At 52.9% G+C, this 13,199-nt stretch overlaps 1 protein-coding gene across 4 annotated transcripts in view; it reads left to right on the top strand.

Moving 5' to 3' along the window:
* Positions 1 to 13,199, top strand: part of CUX1 (cut like homeobox 1) — a 2,307,153-nt gene that overhangs the window by 1,740,800 nt on the left and 553,154 nt on the right. The gene's annotated exons all lie outside the window — the stretch shown is intronic.

Raw genomic sequence — 13,199 nt, 5'->3', positions numbered from 1 at the left:
CTAGTGACAGCAGTAATAACATCAATGTCCGTAAAAAGCGGAAAAGAGTCCCCCAAAGCAGCAGTAGAGGGCATAGTCCCCAGCGGGGTCGCAACAAGGGAAACAAACCTGCCGGCCGAGAGACCACAATCAATCGAGATAAGATCCTGTAGTTTGTCAATCTTACAAATAAAAAATGTAGCCAAATAATCACAACAATCTTGAGATGCAAGCACACAATATTATTGATGCAGGGCCACAGAGTGATTTCCATGAATATTTAACCCTTGAAGTCACATTGTACACGAATTAAGAATATTCTATTGCATGCTCTTGTGCTCCTTCTTGCTGCAAATGGCCAGTTGTGTTGTCTTTTGTTGATGAAATGCAAATAAAAATAATTTTTTAAAAATCTTTTAGTTGCTGTTATTCTCCAGCATGGGGTCTGGCATGGATTCACATGCTCATGAATATTCCCCGTCGTCAGGCCGGGAATCCACCGTAAAAGAAAAAACTGTTTCACTTACAAACTGTCTTTCTCATATAAACCAATCACTGAGCTCTGGGCCATACTGCCCGAGCCAATGACTGCCATCTCCCTAAGCCCCTCCTCTGGCAGCCATCTTCAGATTTTTACCACACGTTCAAGTGTGGTCTTGGTGGCTGCAAAGGAGAAGTCCTCAAATCCATAGTCTTCAGCCTCAGGACAGTGATGGGAAGAAGTTGGACACCATGGGTAGGAAGGTGATATACTCGGCGACAACGGTCAAGGCAGCAAATGCTCTTGCGATCCTGGCCAGATACGACAGGAAGCTGTGGTATAAGATGGCCGCGCTGCTGGAATTGCTCCCAGACGATAAGCAGGTTGAGGTGCTGGAGATCCTCCAGGAGGGTGAGGTGGCATCGGACAATGCCATCAGCGTGGCCCTGTATGTCGTAGACACCGGGTTCTGACAGATGGGGAACGGTGTCTGCCTCTGTCGTCGTGGCTAGTTGAAAACTACCAACTTTCGGCAGGAAGTCCAGACAAGGGTCCTGGACATGTTGTTTGGGGACAGTCTTTTTGGGAAGGCAGTTGATGCTCCAGTAACATCGCCATTCCTTTTGTGCCCCAAGGGGGAAAATGTGGAAGATTGTCGAATGTTTTTGGTGGGGTTTCGTCCTCGTACCGCCAACCCTCCCATTCCACGACCCAGGGGGCTTCCATCGGTCGTTCCAAGGCTTTCAGAGGTGTGCGCTGTCACTCCCAAGGCTGCACGCAGGTCCCGAAGCAGGATTGAACCGGCCAGGATGTCGGGCCCCCACCCATGCACTCCATTGGGAGGCCGGGTGGTGGGTTTCATCAGCGAGTGGGAAAAGATCTCTACCGACCGATGGGTGCTGGATGCTCTTGCCCACGGACACACTCTAGAGTTCCAGCAGAAGTGTCCGCGGATACCACCGGTGGCTCAGCAGGAACAGCACATCCCTGCGCTCCTGCAGGAAATGCGGGCCATGCTAAGAAAAGGGGTGATAGAGCTGGTTCCAAAGCGACTCCGGATTCTACTCCAGATACTTCTTGGTAAAGAACAAGACCGGGGCTGGAAGCCCACTCTAGACCTGCAGCGTCTAAACATGTTCCTCAAGTCCCAAACATTCAGGATGGTCACGTTGCAACGCGTGCTCAGCCAACTGGAGGAAGGCGACTTCCTGACGTTGCTGGACCTAGGGGACGCTTACTTCCACGTCCCCATTCACGAGTAGCATCGGAAGTTCCTGTGCTTCATCGTACATGGAAAGCACTACCAGTTTACGAAGTGCATGGCACCAGTGGCGGCCCATCTACGTCTGCAAGGGATACGTGTGTACCCATACCTCGACGACTGGATCATTCGGGCCAAGTCAAGGGAAATCGCTGTCGAACACACGGATAGGACCTTTTCGGCTGCTGACTAATCTGGGGTTCTCGTTGAACTATCCAAAGTCCTGCTTGATTCCATCGCAGAACGTGCTGTTCCTGGCGTCCAGGCTCAACAGGGTCTCCTGCCTGACGGCCCACTCAGAAGAGAAAATAGTGGCCATTTTGGGCATGGTGTTACGGCTGTTGGCACTGAAGATCACCACGGTACATTTTGTCGTTGTGTATATACCTGATCAGGCTCTGCAGGTTGCGGATGCGGCCCCTTCAGTAATTCCTGGACACGCGGTGGGTCCAGGTGTCTGGAAGCTTCGCAGACAGGATTGTGCTCGACGGGGAGTTCCGTTGTGCGATAAGGTGATGGGAGCACGGATTTCCAGAGTCTCCCGTACCAAGAGACGGTCACCACTGACACTTCCCTGGAGGCCTGGGAAGCCCACACTGGATGTCTCCTTGCCAGAGGCCTGTGGCTACCGGAGGAGAGGGATCTCCACATCAATGTCCTTGAGCTACGAGAAGTGTTCTTGGCCAAGTCCTTCCTTCCGTCACTCAAGGGCAAGGTGGGTGAGGGTCTTCATGGACAATACCATCACAATGTTCTACATCAGGAAGAAGGAGGGCACCAGATCTCCAGCGCTCTCCAGAGAGGCGCAGGACTTGCGGTACTGGGCCGTCGCCCAGGGGATGTTTCTCATTCCTTTTCACCTGGTGGGAGTCAACAACACTATCGCTGACTCCCTCAGCAGGGAGCAGCGCTCTTGCCACGAGTGGGAGCTTCGGTAGGATCATGTGGACAACCTCGTCCTCAGGTGGGGCAGACCCCAGATCGATCTGTTTGCGACAGGGACAAACTCAAAATGCTAGAGATTCGCCAGCAGGTTCCACTAGCTGGGGAGCATGGGGGATGCGTTGTCCTTCCTGTGGCAAGGCCTGTTCCAGTACGTGTTCCCGCCGTTGCCTCTCCAGCTGCGAGTTATCAATCCACTCAAACAGTGCCAATGCAGGATGATGCTCGTCGCCCCAGCGTGGCCGAGGCAAATTTGGTACCCGGGCCTTATTGGCCTGTCCACGTCACCCGCAGTCAAGCTGCCAGTGGACGGGCATCTCCTTGCCAGAGAAGGAGGTGAAATCCTCCTTTACGACCCAGGATCGCTGAACCTGAAGGCCTGCCTCCTGCAGCCTTAGAGTTCGGTGGGTACGAGATGCCGGCAGACTGTTGTTGACTCTTAAGTGCTATGGGCACAAGTGGAAGCGTTTTGCAACTTGGTGCTGGATGCAGATCAACCCTCTGAGGGTCACGGCCCCTCAGATCCTTCCGTACTTGTTGTCTTTGGCCAAGGCGGGGCTCGCGAATGCTCCAACATAGTGCATCTGGCGGCTATCTCCCGCTTCACCAGGTTTTCCGGGACGGTCTTCTCTTCATTCACACTGTCTAGTCAAGGAGTTAATCAAAGGACTGTTTCGATCGTTCCCACCAGTGAAGGTGCCAGCCCCGGCGTGGGAACTCCACATGGTACTGACGAGGCTCATGGGGGGTGGGGGAGGCCCTTCGAGCCTATGCATGAAGCTCCTCTCAAGTTCCTTTTGTGGAAAGCGGCTTTTCTCGTGGCCATCACCTCTGCCAGGAGGGTAGGTGAGATCCAGGCCCTGTCGTGCAAGCGGCTTTATCTGACTTTCCACGAGACGAGGGTGGAGCTGCGAGCGCACCCCTCCTTCATGCCGAAGGTTCCATTGGAATTCCACCTCAACGAACCGATGGTGTTGCCTGTGTGTTCTCGACACCTTGGTCGTCGGCTGAAAGAACTTTGCAATTGCTGGATGTGGCACGTGCTTTGAAGTTCTATTTGGCACGCGCAAAGAGTTTCCGGAAGACGTCTCAACTTTTCGTGAACTTTGGTCCTGTGAACCATGGGAAAGCTTTGTCCAAGGCTTCCATCTCCAGGTGGCTCTCCTGCTGTATCACTCACTGTCACCGGTTGGCAAAACGACCACTGCCAGGCGATCCGAGAGCCCATTCCACCAGAGCAATCACTGTGACGACAGCGTTCCTGTCTGGGGTGTCCTTGCTGGACATCTGCAGGGCTGCTATGTTGAGCTCTACGCACACCTTCACAAGCTTCTACTGCGTCGACAGGGATTCCAGAGAGGAGTCCAGGATCGGCCAAGCAGTGATATGCAACCTGTTCACTTGAAGGTGAGCCTGTTCCCGAGGTAATTGCTTCTGTTGAGCCTTGCCACCTCCCGTGGTTGTGTATGTATGTACTGCTATGTATTCTTTATTCATGAGCATGTGAATCCATGACAGACCCATGCTGGAGAACAACAGTTACAGGTTAAGTAACTTGTTCCTTCCATCTGCAAATATTGTATCTTGTCTGAATTCCTCGACAGCCACATCAGTCATAGTTGATATGTGTTTTTCGGAATACACAAGTGTTTTTTTCCAATACATAAAACACTTTCTGTATCGTGTAAGGAACTCATGGTGGTCAACCATACTATCTTGCTCAACCGTCTCCGTGATAACCTGGGTATCACTGATCAGGCTCTGGCCTGGCTGACCTCTTTCCTCTCTGATCGACCTTCCCAGGTATAGCTTGGGTCCTTCTTATCATCTATCTTCCTCTCTGCCTGTGGTATTCCTCAGGGGTCTAACCTCCCTGGCTTTTCAACCAATAACAACTCTTGCCCACTGCATTGCCATTTCCTGCTCAAATTTCCGGTGTTACGCTGACGAGACAACTCATTTTCAGGCTGCCCTCGGCCACCTCCTCTCCCTCTCTCATCTTGGACTGTCTAACTGCCATTTAAGAAAGGTGTTCCTCCAATAATCTTTGTCTGAATGCCAGCAGGACGGAGATCCTCCTCATCGGCACACCTTCATCAACCTTTCTGGCCGGCCTCACTTGGCCCTCCTCCTGCCCCCACCTGCGAGGCTAAGAACCTTGGGGTCATCTTTGACTACACACTTTCCATCTCTGCCCACATCTCTGATGTCTCTAAAAAGTCAAACTTCCTACTGCACCTCCTCAGAGGTACTCTGCCTTTCCTCTCCTTCCCCCAGAAACTCATGGTCTCCCAAGCTCTGGTTCTATCTAGGTTGGACTGTTGTAACAGCCTCTTTCTAAATCTACCCTCTGCAACTAATCCAGAACAGGACTGCCAGACTTGTCCTTGGCCTCAAGCCCTGGCATCGTATCTCTCCAGCTCTGAATTCTCTCCATTGGCTCCCAGTGGATGCAAGGATTAAATTAAAAACCCCCTGCATTGTCCACAAGGCTTTATGGGACCTGGGTCCAAAATACCTTAAGCTATCCCTCCGCAAATGCCTCCCCTTTCGAGCTCTTCGCTCTTCTACCTCTAACTCCCTCAGGGTCCGTCGTTTTTCAAAGAAACGAGTTGGGGGTAGATCTGTCTTCTGCTGGGGCCTCCCTCTGGAACAGCCTCCCTGCCATTCTTAAAACCTGACGAGAACTATCTCTGGTTCCAGAAGCACCTCAAGACCTTCCTCTTTGCTTCTGCCTTTGCTCCCCCTCTCCCCTTCTGATCTATCTCTCTTGGCACCTTGCACCTGGCCACCCTCTGTCCTCCGGGCCCAGGTACCTGCTCACCCTGCCACCCTCCCGCACTGTCTGATGGCCACCCCTTGCACTGGGGTCTGTATCTGTACCCGTACAGTCCCCCCTCCCCCTTTTTCTTCCTGCACTTACCAGACCTACCCAGTCTGCTGCCTTAAACCCTGCACTTGCCACTTGCTGGCTGCACTACCACTGTTTGTTGGCATTATTATTTATTTATTATTATTTATCTGTTTCTCCTTTGCTCCGCACTTTCCACTTCTCCACCCTTCCATGCACTTTTCCCCTCACCCGCTCCCATTCACTTGCGCGTTCTCAATGTCACTGGGCCTAGTAAGATTGTTGTTTTGTTCTCCCCTGTTCCCCTCTGTTATGTAGTCACTGACATCCTCCCTTGCCTTGTCGTGCTCTGAAACACTTGTGTACGAGCGAAATAGAAATAAAATATCAACAGTAAAGACAGACACAAGTGATCATGATTCTAGGGTGTTTATTTAAACGATATGCAGGTTCGAAAAACGCCTATGCAGGTTCGAAAAACGCGTAATCTAACCTAAATCTAAGATGGGAGCAAGCTTCGACCATCAAATGAAAAATAAGGCAGTCCTTGTGGCGTATGTCAAAGTAAAAGGGCTTATACTAAGAAAAACCTATTGCCAGTCCTTACAAATAATATAGGAATAGTGTAGGGTAAGGTTTGCAATAAATTACAAGTTATTCACCATATTGACTAACGTAGTCCCCTTTCCTCCATAATGCGTGACGCCCATAGGGACAGGAAACTGAACCTTTTTCAAAAGAAAAAACCTTCTTCCCCTTTAAATTTAGAGGCGCGTGGGGGTGCAGCCCTGGGAGCATACGATACCCTGACTCCGCCCACCGGTGCCACACCTCAGTCCCCATTGACGCGTCAACAATAATTAACATTGCCTAATGACACCAGTATTATTAGGAGGGGGTGGGACGTATTGAGGAAAGGCGACTAAGGACTACTTGGTCACTACGGTGAGTAACTTGTCATTACTCTTACGTCTCGTCCCCTTTCCTCCATACTGCATGGCCGATTACAACTAAATGTAGCCCCATGGTGGAGAGTGGACCCTCCTTAAGCAAACAGGTTCCTTAGAACCGCCTGTCCAAAGGCCGTGTCTGACCTAGAACCGGCGTCCAAACAGTAATGCTTGCAGAAAGCCGAATTGGTGGCCCAGGTGGCCGTCCTGCTTATGACCTACCACGGCACCTGCCGCTGGAAGGCGATAGCCGTGGCCTTTGCTCTGACAGCGTGAGCGTGCATGTTAGCTGGCAGGGGGTTGTGCTGCCCGTCGTACGCCTCCTTGATGGCGGCAACCATCCACTGTGCAATAGAAGCCTTGGTTGCCTGATACCCAGCCCTGGAGCCCTTGAAGATAACAAAGAGTGCGCCTGACTTGCAGAAGCCCTTGGTCCTGTCCAGATAAAATTTTTGAGCAAGCCTGGCGTGCAGACAGTGCAAGACTCTGAGCCTCGGTCAGCAAAAAACGTAGGCAAGACTATTTCCTCGTTAAGATGGAAAGCCAATGGTACCTTAGGTAGGAACGCCGGGTGTGTCCGCAGGACCACCTTATGCCTATGGAACGTGGTATAGGGCTCTGAAGCCACCAGAGCCTGGATCTTGCTGACTCTGCAAGCGGAGGTGAGGCCCACCAACAAGGTTGTCTTAATGGTGACCAGCCTGATGTCCGCGCACCATTGGCTCAAATGGCTTGTGTGCCAAGGCGCCCAACACCACATTGAGGTCCCACACAGGGTGTGGCCTCTTGATGGGCGGGGTAGAGCTTGGGCAAGCCCACCAGTTGTTTCTTGACTATTGGGTTGGAGGAAGAGAAGACTTCCTCTTCTGAATATCGGTATGCCCCTATGGCTGCCAGAAAGGTGCAACAGGTGGACACCTGTACACCTGAGTGCGCCAGGTGTGCCGAAAAGGAGAGCACATCCTCCAGAGTGCACGTAAGGGGGGTCAATCTCCTTCGATTCTGCCCAATGACAGAACCTAGTCCATTTACTTGTGTATTGGCTCCTGGTAGCCTTGTTCCGGGCACCCTGTATGATCTCTAAGTTACTCTGGGAGAGGCTCAGATGCCTGAGGGTGACCTGCTCAGGAAGCACATTGCGAGGGCTAACTTGTGCGGGGTGGAGGACCCTGCCCCCCTGCTGGGACGAGAGAGGTGCTGGACCCAGCGGAAGGGGAATGGGTGGTCTGTCCGTGAGGCTGGGCAGTTCGGAGAACCACAGTCTCGCCGGCCACTGTGGAGCTATCAGAATGATGCTGAAGTGACAAGCTTCCTTTATTTTACGAATTACCTTGTGGATGAGGGGTGTTGGAGGAAAGGCATAGGCTGTCATGCCTTCCCACCGGATCTGCAATGTGTCACCCAGCGAGCCAAGGCCCTGGCCCTGCCGAGGCACACACTGATGGCACTTCCTGTTCTTCCAGGAGGCAAATAGATCCACCTGGGGGTGGCCCCATGTGTTGAAGACCACCTGCAGTACCTGGTCATTCAATTGCCATTCGTAATTATCTGCTCCCAGTCTGCTGAGTCTGTCTGCTTCCAAGTTGGCCTCCCCCAGGAGGTGGATGGCCGTGAGGTAGATGTTGTTCTCCAGGGCCCATTCCCACATACTGTCCTCTAGGCTGCACAGCAGAGGGGACCTGGTACCCCCCTACTTGTTGACCTAGTACATGCTGGTGGAGTTGTCGGCCTGGATAAGGACAGACTTGCCCCCAATGAGAGCAAGGAAAGCCCTGAGAGTTAACCAGATGGCCTGAGCTCCATCCAGTTGATATGTGATTCCTACTTCTGTCTGGTGTGGCTGTCCGGGTGGCCCCCCAAGAAGGAGTCCGTAGTGATAGTGATCTGCGGGGCCGGCTGCCGGAAGGGCCTGCCATGCGCAAGTTGCAGTCCCTGGACCACCATTAGAGGTCCGGGTGAAGATGAGGAGGTATGCTGATAAGCTCTGCTTGGGAGCCCCTCTCCTGATTCCATGAGGCTGAGAAGTGCAGCTGAAATCACCTCATCCGGAGTCCCGTGTGCGGCACAGCCACAAGGACCCCTGCCATGATACCTAGTAAGGGTTTGTACCACCTGGCCGAGGTCACTGCTCTGGTAAGGAAGTGCGTAGTGGCTGTCTTGATGGTGGTAATCTTGTCCTCCGAGGGAAAGACCCTCTTAGAGCTCGTATCCCAGATAAGGTCCCGGAAGGTGAGGCTCTGTGTAGGCTGCAGCTGCGACTTGTTGAGGTTGATCATAAACCCCAGGTCGTGGAGAGTGCTCATAGTGCGGAGGAAGTGTGGGTAAACCTCCTCCTTAGATCTCGCCCTGACGAGCGAGTCATCCAGGTACGGGTAGACATGGTGGCCCTGGGCCATGAGGAGGGCTGCCACCGCATTCATGAGTCTGGTAAATACCATGGGGGCTGAGTTGAGGCCAAAGGGTAGCATCTTGTACTGGAAATGGCAGCCCATGATCTTGAAGCGCAGGAAGGAGCGATGTGGCTGCCAAATCGGGACGTGTAGATGGGGCGTCCTTCAGATCCAGGGAGCACATCCAGTCTCCCCGGTCTAGTGTCTCCGCAAAGAGTGCTGGCGTTAACATCTTGAATTTCTGAAGAGGGAGGGAGGGAGAGGTTGAGGGTGGATAGGTCGAATAAAATTCTCAGGCCTGTCTGGTTCTTCTTTTGTATGGCGAAAATCCTGTAATAGAAGCCCAATCCTCTCTGGGAGGCTGGGACTTCTTCCACTGCCTGGCTCTCGACGAGCGACCGGATCTCGGCCAACAGAGGGAGTGTGGGGGAGGAAGGAGGAGGAGACGGGACCGGTAGGCGGTACCCCGAGAATACTACAGAGGATTCAGGCATCCATGAAGTTAATGAACCAAAATTGCACGTGAAAGGCAAGCCTGCCCCCACTGGAGACGCGTGGACCCGAAGGGACGCATCATGTTTTCTTTCCTTCTGAGGCTGCTGCTGAGGAGGGGCACTGGAAGAAGCCCTTGCTACCCCTTCCCCTTTTGGTGCTTGCGCCGGTGCTGACTGGGCGAAGGGTCAGGTTGTCGCCACCTCTGCTCCTTGAAGCCCAGGACCCCGCCGAACTACCGCCCCCTGTCGGAACGTTAATGCGACTGGGTGTATGCCTTGGGCGTGGCCTTCGTTAGGATAGATAACTTTGCAGTTTGCGAGCTTTTTTTTTTTTGTATCTAATTCCTCGTCGGTGGTAGAGTGGAAGAGGTCAGTACCCTAGAGAGGAAGGTCCAATGTACGTTCCTGGACATCTGGGTTAAATTTAGTAGCCCGAAGCCAGGCCATCCTTCTCATGTCCGTGTTGATGCAGATGGTCCGGCCAGAGGTATCGATGTGGGTCACGGTGGACTCAAGGATGTCCTGCTCAACCAGCTTGGCTTCGCCTAGACCCGCCTTGAAACGTCCATGGCTGTGAACCGGAAGTTCTGGAAGGAAGTCCGCTATTTCCCGCCAGAGCCTCTGATTAGCGGCTGCCAGCTTGGCTGCGTTGGATTGACGCAGGTGCAAGGAGGTGTTGGAGATTCTTCCCGTACGCCTCCAAGATCTTCTCCTCCTTGCCTAGCAGTGCCGAGGACGAGGTGGCCGTGGACGACTAGGGCTTAGAGTAGATTGATGATGCAGCAATCACTGAAGAATGCAGCTGAGGGTGCGCCGACAGCAAGAGTGGATCCCCCGCCACCTGTCTATACTTGGCAGCCAGGCGCTTATTGACAGGTCTGGCCGAGTGCGGCTTGAGCCACCCCTTTTTGGCCAAGGACACAACGACTTTCTGCATCGGGATTCCCGTTTTGGTAGGGGGTCATCGGGTGAGGACTTCTGCCAAGACGCCCTCCTCGGGTTTCTCTACCTTGGGCTGAGGAAGACCCAAATATTCTGCCAAACCTGCAAGCCTGTCGTGGAAGGTCTGCGCTGACAAGAGCGTGTCAGGGTCCTTCTCGTCTGTGTCCACCAGAGTGTCTGGCTGGTCCGGAGCAGGTGGAGGAGTGCTGGGCACCCTGGGCTGTGGTGTGGGGACCGGAGCTGGAAGCTGCTGCGGAGGCTGTTGTGGAACCGAAACCGACTGAACTGTGGGAGGCAGGGGAGTTGGAATCAAATGGGCCAGCAGGGGCTGCGCTGGGGCCTGTGGCGCCGGACCCATGGGAGGAATGACTATGGGTGCTGGTCGGGTGACCGGAGGGAGCAAGTCCCTGACTGCATCCCGAGGGATGGCCCCCATATGGGGGGTTCGCATCAGCGCCAGGAACCTTTCGAAGAACCTGTCTTTGGAGGCTGAAGAGGTGGCAGGAGATATTAACGGAGTGGCTGGGGGCTGCTGGGGCCAGAGCGCACTCTGCCTAGGTTGCTGGGGAAACCTGCACTGCGCCGCTGATGGATAAACTGTAGGCCATGTACCTGGTTTACACCAGTCCCACCTTAAAACTCATTCACCCGCCTGCTCTGTTCCTAGGAGTGGCATCGGACGAGCGACCATGTTGTCTGGCCCGGAGACTATTTTGTCGAGCTGCATGTCACGTGCCAAAGTTGCGGTGCATGGCTCCCTGGGCCCGACCTCCTCCAAGACTCTTGGTAGTGGAGCGAGAGACCTACCCTGCACCTCAGGTCTAGGCCTGGAAGGCATATTGCCCTCGGTGGTATCGCCAGTAGTGCTGCATGCAGGCGCCCCCTCAGACATTGAGCCGGTACTAGGGCATAGCCCCTCGGATGTACACCCGGTAAAAGAACCTTGCTGTCCTCCGTACTGATTCCGGAAGGAACTGATGATCCCTCGGCCGTGAGGCCGGTAGCTGGACTAACCTGGGTGTGTGGGCTTGTACCAGAACACGAGAGGTTCCACCCGCTCTGGTGTTTCCTCTGGAAGGAGTCGCCCTTACTGGGTGCAATGGAAAATAGTGGCCCTCCTTTGGCCTCGATCTCTGACGAAGTTCGTTCAAGTCCTCTGGAGGCGACCTTTCGAAGAGCTCCCGCCACCGAGCTAGTCTGTTCTTCAATGTGCGTGGAGTCAGTGCGTCGCACGCGGTACAACCTTCCCAGTTGTGGTCGGGGCTAAGGCAGTGGAGGAAAAGAGCGTGGGGTTCAGACGTAGGGAAGAGCGCCTCGCAGGTTGGACACCTGCTGAAACCCTGTGAAGTCGGCATGCGCCGGGGAGGAGTGTGCCGCTGGAGAATCAAGTACCTGAATGACAAGGAAAAGACAAAGATAGAAGAAGAATCCAGGGAAGAGCGCATGGAATTACATGGCAGGGCCAAACCGAGGAGCGCTGGTGAAATCGGCTCGTTCCCATCGACTCGGAAAAGGGGACTGAGGTGTGGCGCCGGTGGGCAGAGTCAGGGTAGCGCATGCTCCCAGTGCCGCACCCCCGCGCACCTCTAAATTTAAAGTGCAAAAAGGGTTTTTTTAGGGTGAAAAAGGTTCGGTCTCCCGTCCCTAGGAAGGGACGCCCATGCAGTATGGAGGAAAGGGGATGGGACGTAAGAGTAAGAAAGAAGTGTTCTCAAATAATATGTCGGGATGTGTTAGCCAGGGTATCTCCCTTCCCCACGTTTTGAGCACGGGATAAGAGGGCACTTCTGAGCACAGCACACGCTCAAGCTTTCCCAGCATGAGCTGACGGTTCAATTTTCAGCTGCAGGTCCTTTGATGGTTAAGTCTCTTTTTAAGCCAAAAAGTCTCTCTCCCTTGAACACCTGATGTATTCAATATAACAAAAAGAATGTTCCTTTATTATGGTACTTAGGGGGGTGATGGTTCACCCCTGGATCCCCCTCTTCCGGGCTCAGACCCCTCTCGAAATTCCAGCCCCCCTCCATCGGGCTCACTATGTCTCTTGCTCACACATTTTCTCCTTTTTATATTCACCAGTCTTTAGGTGGTGGCTTTTCACCCTAGATCCCCTCTTGACTGTTGGCCTCCCTCTGTCGGGTTTACTCTGTTCTTTGGCCTCCCTCAGTCGGGTTCACTATGGCCTTTCACAAACACCTTCGCCTGCTGCACTTCACAGGTCTTAATGTCTTTTTAAACGCCACACTGTTGGGTTTCCCTCAGTCGCGTTCACTGAACGGGATTCACTTCCCATGGCTTTCTCAATTATTTGACGGTCAAAGACTTTCGATTGTACAGGGGATTTTGACCTCCTATTCGTGGCTATCCTAGATTAATGGAGCAGGACTTCTGGAAACAGACATTTGCTGGTCAATATGCATTATCAAGAACCCAAAAGTCATGGCCCGGTGACAAAATTCAACCATACTGAATAGAATTTGCTCTCCAAATCAACTGCATCTAGAAAGTGGCTGTTTTGCTCTTGTTAAAAAGCAGGTCTAGGGCACAGGAAAACTCTAATAAAACACTTGTTGAAGGTAGTGACCTTGTCAGCCAGAGGGGGAAAAGGTGTCCCATTAGCAGCGTGATCTGTCTGATCTACATTTATCAATCTGGTCTACATTTAATGATTTGCAAGGTGAAGTTGGGGTCTTGTGACCAGTTATGTAGGAATATTTTATACATTTGCAGAACCTGTGATATGCTACACTTCCCAACCTCTTTGTCTCCCAGTCACCTCCTCGCACCAAGATATGTAGCCTGGGATTTTTGCGGTTCGTTTTTTCATCCAACCCCTTGATTTTACATTAACAGCTAAATCTAGTATGTGGCATTTTATTAATCAAAAATTACCTAGACTTAAGGGATCT

This window comes from Ambystoma mexicanum, chromosome 9 (genome assembly GCF_040938575.1).
Source record: "Ambystoma mexicanum isolate Mex_15411 chromosome 9, UKY_AmexF1_1, whole genome shotgun sequence".
Classification (NCBI taxonomy): Eukaryota; Metazoa; Chordata; class Amphibia; order Caudata; family Ambystomatidae; genus Ambystoma; species Ambystoma mexicanum.
The sequence above is the reverse complement of the archived record's forward strand: the minus strand, read 5'-3'. Positions and strand labels throughout refer to the sequence as shown.